This window comes from Oncorhynchus tshawytscha, linkage group LG01, assembly GCF_018296145.1.
Source record: "Oncorhynchus tshawytscha isolate Ot180627B linkage group LG01, Otsh_v2.0, whole genome shotgun sequence".
Taxonomy (NCBI): Eukaryota; Metazoa; Chordata; class Actinopteri; order Salmoniformes; family Salmonidae; genus Oncorhynchus; species Oncorhynchus tshawytscha.
The window spans coordinates 26,376,716-26,382,715 of record NC_056429.1 but is presented as its reverse complement, the minus strand read 5'-3'; the positions used below and the strand labels follow the sequence as shown (position 1 = coordinate 26,382,715).

Below are 6,000 nucleotides of genomic sequence, written 5' to 3'. Positions count from 1 at the left end.
ACAAGTTTTGCGATTTCAAATGTCACACCCATATTGGTCAGGCCACACCTCTCCACACCCACCAAACAGGCGAAAAAGTACCCCAAAGGCTGTTGAAGAACAGCGCACACCGTTTTGAGGAAACGTATCATTCATTACAAACTGTCACGCAACGTACCAAACGTTGAATCAAACTGAACTCACCCCAGAAGTTTGAACATTCCATATGTGTAACATCACCCACTTCAGGCTAGTATTGTTATGTGATAAGTTATGATTGAGATATTTGCATCTTTTTTATTTAGATTTCTGCATCTTGAGACTTCTCCAGAATAAAAATGTGTGTACTGCTCTACATGTGTATTTTATACAAATGCTATTTCCACAACACTAGCTAGGTTATATAGGTACATGAAACACTATTTTATACTGCGACACCCATTTCAATATTTTTGTGTCCTTCATACAGTTTCTACATAACTGCAGAGAATTGCCTAGGCCTGCCTCATTTTTGCCTGGAGAGTCACCTCCTCAGTGTTTCTGTATCTGAAGCCGTTGGCTGGTTCTGAACCGTTTGGCTCTTTCTCCACAAGCAAGCAACCTTACAATGTATCCCAATTGCTTTTCAATCTAATTTTTTTAAGGATTTATCAAATGCTACACTTATGTAATCAAAACACATCGCTCATTTGGGATTTTAACTATCAAGCCGCAATCTCGGAGTAGATTTATAACGCTTTATTGTGACTATATTTTAGAAAATAGAGGTGGAGGAAGAGATTCCATATAAGGAGCACAGCAGAGAAGGCACCCGTTGTGTGATCTGGACAGTTTAAGTAAGTGTTTTCTTGGCTTTTCTCGTGATTATATGTAATATAAAATATACTACGAGACGCATTCATTGTACACTATTGTTTGTTGGTCGTTATGGTCAATTATTTCACTGTCACCAATGTTTATTTTGGTAATTTCAACAGGGTGGGGGATGGGCAGCGTCAGCGTGTGTGCGCGCGAAAGAATGTGTGTGTGTGTGTGTGTGTGTGCGCGCGCGCGCGTGTGGTGACTAGCAGCTTGCTTCCTGTTCCTACCTACAACTTCACAGGGTTTGTAAAGTTGCTTGTTTACAAGCCAGTTTTTAACTGTATGATAATCACTGCCAAATATTTTAGATAAACCATTAGAACACTTTGACCATCTGAGCGGTTGTAAACGCAGATTTGTGGCCACAAATCTAGGTGTGATGTGCAAGGTTTGTTGTGATACATAGCTAGACACACATAAACATGCTAACGTTAGCAACCATTAACTGTTGCTAACTACATAAAAGGGATGTGGAATGATGTATTTAGCCATATGTTAACTTCTATGTAATAAAGGAACAAAATCAGAGCTTATTGACAATTCAACCCATGAGTGTGGGGGAGGGGAACCCAGAGTCAAAGCCAGACGACTCTAGCTCAACTTCCTTACAGTATAGCCTAGTTGAAATCCAGGAAATCATTAGTAAGGTTATGTAGTTATCTAGCCAACTACATAGGCTACACATATGATTTTCCTGCTGTATTGCTTAACCTAAGAATTAGTCTTTAATTGACATTTTGTAGGTTAAGCCTAGCTCCTGTTTAAAAATATATTGACCTGAATAGTGCAGTCTGACCACTGCTGTATTATATTATGGGAATATTCAATAAGTGAAAGTATCTTTGATAATTACAATAGAACAAAGTTTATAACCCAATACTAGCCCAGTTAATTATCTGATTTACACACCTGTTTATATTCATATTTCATATAGACATTAAGTTTATTGTATTTGCTATGGAAACGTTTCGCTTAAACAATGTCTCACCCACCTCTTATGTAGCTAGTGGTGGAGTAGCACAGTTATGTAACTGGTGCTTGACAGTAGACTGAAGGAACATGTGGGGGATGGGAAGGATGAGTGGATTTCAGTTCTACAGCAGCAGTTCTTTGTTTCATAGCTAGATTGCCAGGACAATGACAGAACAAGACATCAATATTAAATCATCTTTTATTAGTTCCCATACCAACCCATATTTAATTTAAATGGCACATATTATCAGAGATAGTCATTTACAAGTTGAAATACAGTCAGAATTATGATCTTCAGGCTAGGTCTTATTGTGTGTTCATGTGCTATTGGAAACTTGGGACTACTGATGAAACTCCCTGATACGCCAAGCTCCTGGAATCATCATAACTACGCATTTACAATGTCCAAAACAATTCATGTGAGCTTCCAAGTTGGAAAAACTTGTGGGAGACCTGGAATGTTGTGCCCTTGGTTTTACAGTTAGGCTAGACAGTTTTCTAAGTTTCTTCTTGCAAGGAGTACTTGAACATAAGATTACACCAATAGGCTATCTGACAGTTGGTTGGCCTTATTTAGCCAAAATAATGTATTGAGCCATTGAGGGAAATCAAGTGACATATTTGAGGGAGTGAGGCTTAGTCTAGGCCTAATAGTAATAATGCTGACCTCTCCACACTAATCTGAAGGGGATTCAGCTTGGAAGGAATGATTAAGCCTTGTTGGGGTTAGGATAAATCAAAAAGGTCTAATGTGTACACACAGAGAGATGTGAAGTTAACTCTTCCCTGGCTAATATAAATCAGTGCCAGGCTCTATGTTATCGACCTTTCCATTTCTCTTTGTTTTTCCTCTGGGGAGCCCAATGATACAAACAGCAGCCCCTCTCCTCTCCCTGTTGACACTAGTCACATCACTAGTCACATGGTGTGTATTGTGACCCCAGAGTCAAGTTCAACATTCTGAATGCCCCGGAGCCTAGAGCACCCAACCGCTTTTAGAGTAGTGCCTCTAACGGCATCAGCATGCTTCAGTTCGACTGGCGGCTTGCCAAAGTCGGCAAGACGAACCGAACGAGTGTGCTCACATACTCCCTAAAAGACATTTGCTTGAAAAATGAGGAAAAAGCTGCAAAAAAGTGCCGTTTATCAATTTTTTTGAGACGCCAGTATACACTTCCTCAAAATAGTCAGAATTTATCTAACATAACTCAAGAAATCTGTTATTAATTTTACATCTAACTAAGATGTTTGGTGCAGTATTTCGCAATGAAAAATGTGCATGAAAATGAGTCGTCTCTCGTTGAATGACAACAGACTTTATTGAAGAATCCCTACTGTTGACCAATCTCTGGCGAAGGGGCGTGGATTTCGGCTCCGGACATCAGTTTGCTCCTAGAAAAATGTTTGTGTGTCCGAACAGCCGAAAAACCCTCACTGAAGTCCAAAATGGACAAAAACGGCATAAAATTATTGTCATAATATATGCACAAACTCTTAAGAACTGTTTTGGCTGAGAAGCATGCGGATGCCTTTTGTCCCAAGGCATATCTTTCCTGTGCTGTAAGTAAGACGTTTTGTGACACAGTTTACAACCTACACATGCATAATACATTTTCTTTACATTATTTACAGGTTTTAATTAAACAATGTTGTGAAAAATATATATTTATACTTCCAGATGTTAAGTATGATTTTTACACTAAGAAACGCCCAAACTTGATTTGTTATGAATTGGCCTGGTGCCATATAAGTGGTCTAGATATTTGAAAGTTAATTTATTAATTGGTTGTATCAGAAAATATTGGAGACACAACTGATATTTCACTCCGTTTGCCCAAACTAGCCTAAACTATTTGTATAACATACATTTGAGATTCATGACTAGGCCTACATTACAGTGCACTACGTTTGAAGAGTCACACAAAGCAGGGATTTAGCCAATACATGAATCACTGAGACAGGTTTGAACAGTGCAAATGGGTAAGCCTATTACTAGGGTGTTGGCTAAGGGAAGAGTAACATTCCAAATACATCTGTCACGTGAATACTCCACTCACATTTCCCTTAATGGGTTCTAAAGATTTTCACTGGAATAGTTAAACACGCTGGGAATAATGATTGTGTTGGTCAAGCAGAGCGATCAATGGAGGAGGAGGCAGCTTTTTTTGGGAGCACATAAAATGTAGGCCAATGTTCAAAACATTTGTTTGCAGCCAAATAGGATAAAGGCAGATTTACTCTTTTTAAGTAGCAGTAAGCGAAGAGTGACCTGCTTGGGGATAAAGGCTGTGTTTACATTGGCTGGTCTTTTAGATGGTGTACATAACTTCATGAGACGTCTGATCTAATATGAGAAAACATGTGAAACCGATTTGTGTGTTACTGAGTTTAGGACTGTTATAAATTAGGAGTAGGCCTATATTAACTGTGTTTTCTTTTTCACAATAAGAATATAAGGTTGGCTAATGAAGTGCTAGTGGAATGGAATAAGGAAGCTCCTTATAACCTTTATTTGTTTGATTTAGGCCTAAACCTGAGCACAATGACTCGCTTTCCATGCACGTCTATCTATTACATCTAACTAAAGTTATCAGGGATTTGGCATGGACCATTCTCTGGTTTTGGATGGCCTAATTAAACTGTTCACTGCAGTTTTCGCTGGGGCTGTGAAAACAGCTCTGTCTCACCCTTGGTCACAAGGAAGACTGTGAAAAGGAGTTGGGACTTGGGAGGGAAGTGGAGGGTGGTTATTGACCAATCCTTTTACGGTGACTAGATTGTTGGCCCATGTGTATCAAAGATGTGCTGCACAAGTTTAACAGTGACCTAATGAATCGTTCATGTCCATTGTTAGTACTACTAAATGTAGTTTTTGCATTAAATAGCCTAATGATTGTCGAATGTACAATGTACAATGCGATAGAAACAGTGTGAATGATGAGCAAAGGTCTAGATTCTAGAATGAGGGAATTAGGCTAATTCCCGCATATTGTACATTTGCCTTCATTGCAGAATGTAGGCTACAATAAAACATTTGAAAATACAGCAAGCTAGCAAACATGTTAAACTGCCATTTAATGACATGCTGGGTCTGTGGGATCTCGTTCTTCCAGCGCTGAGCCAAGTAGCCTGGCTAAGCATTTCCAGGATCTGTACTCCCAGTGTAATCCTAGCCTATCTTTCCCCATCTTAGAAACTCTACTATGGTATGTGATATGTGCTGCAATAACAGGGGGGGAAGGAAAGGATGAGGAGTTCCTTTGCTCTTAGGTCTTTCTCATATAGGCCATCGCTTACAACAGTGGTTGTCAAAGTGGGGGTCGTGGTTTTGGGGCATCGCGAGTGTGAAACTGAATAGGAAAAGTATATAATTTTCATCCATATTTTAATAGTCTACATGTAGCCTGCCATTTGCATGTTATATACCTTTGCCTATTTAATCTGGTTTCTAATATAATTGTTAATCAACAGGAATTCAGCAAAAACTTTTGGGGGGCTAATTTAGGAAATCTGTCCCCAAGTACAGCGGCTAAATCTAGTTGCCTACCCCTGGCCTAGAGTATTGCACAAAATTGTAAAAAAAATAATAAAAAAAATGTTGACTAATGACCAGTCATCAGCATAGGCGCTCGAAGGTGGGCACATATATCAGATTAGTGACCTGAAAGGACTCGCTTACGATTCTGTGGTTTTGCCTCACAAAAACAGAGTAGGTCTACGTTTATATTATCCATATAAAATACTTGTAAAAAATATAATACGGAGGCATATTTGCCAGAACAGTAAAAAGCTATGCCCCAATTTCATTGATGATGTTCATATGTCAGATAGGCCTAGTATGGGTGGCTACTGGCTGTACGTCTAAAGATAGCTGCAACATTGCTGCCTTCAATATTATGGGATGAAGCATGATGTAACATTATGATGTAACATTCTGGCGAATTAATTATTGCATTTGTGAGGAAGAAAAGGGCTACCCACTTGGCAACAAGCATTATGTGGGCAGGTAGCCCTTCAAAGTGATAGTGTGCAGTGCAGACAGACCATGCTTTCCCTCCGATCCTGCAACCACTGCTGCATACAGGTAGGCCATATGATTCTGCTTGCTCTGGACTCCAGAGAAGTGACATGATATCCCTAGTTTATGTTGGCTACTAACATGAATGACTTTCAGCTAAAAATGCAGGT

The 6,000-nt window shown here is 39.3% G+C and overlaps 1 protein-coding gene across 3 annotated transcripts in view; it reads left to right on the top strand.

Moving 5' to 3' along the window:
- Window positions 1-536: 536 nt before the first annotated feature.
- The window catches only part of LOC112248409 (F-box-like/WD repeat-containing protein TBL1XR1), a 44,061-nt gene continuing 38,597 nt past the window's right edge, over window positions 537-6,000 (top strand). For all 3 annotated transcript variants that reach the window (XM_024417414.2, XM_024417422.2, XM_024417405.2), the window contains exon 1: window positions 537-815. The gene's annotated coding sequence lies outside the window, so the exon portion shown is untranslated. The remainder of the gene's footprint in view (window positions 816-6,000) is intronic.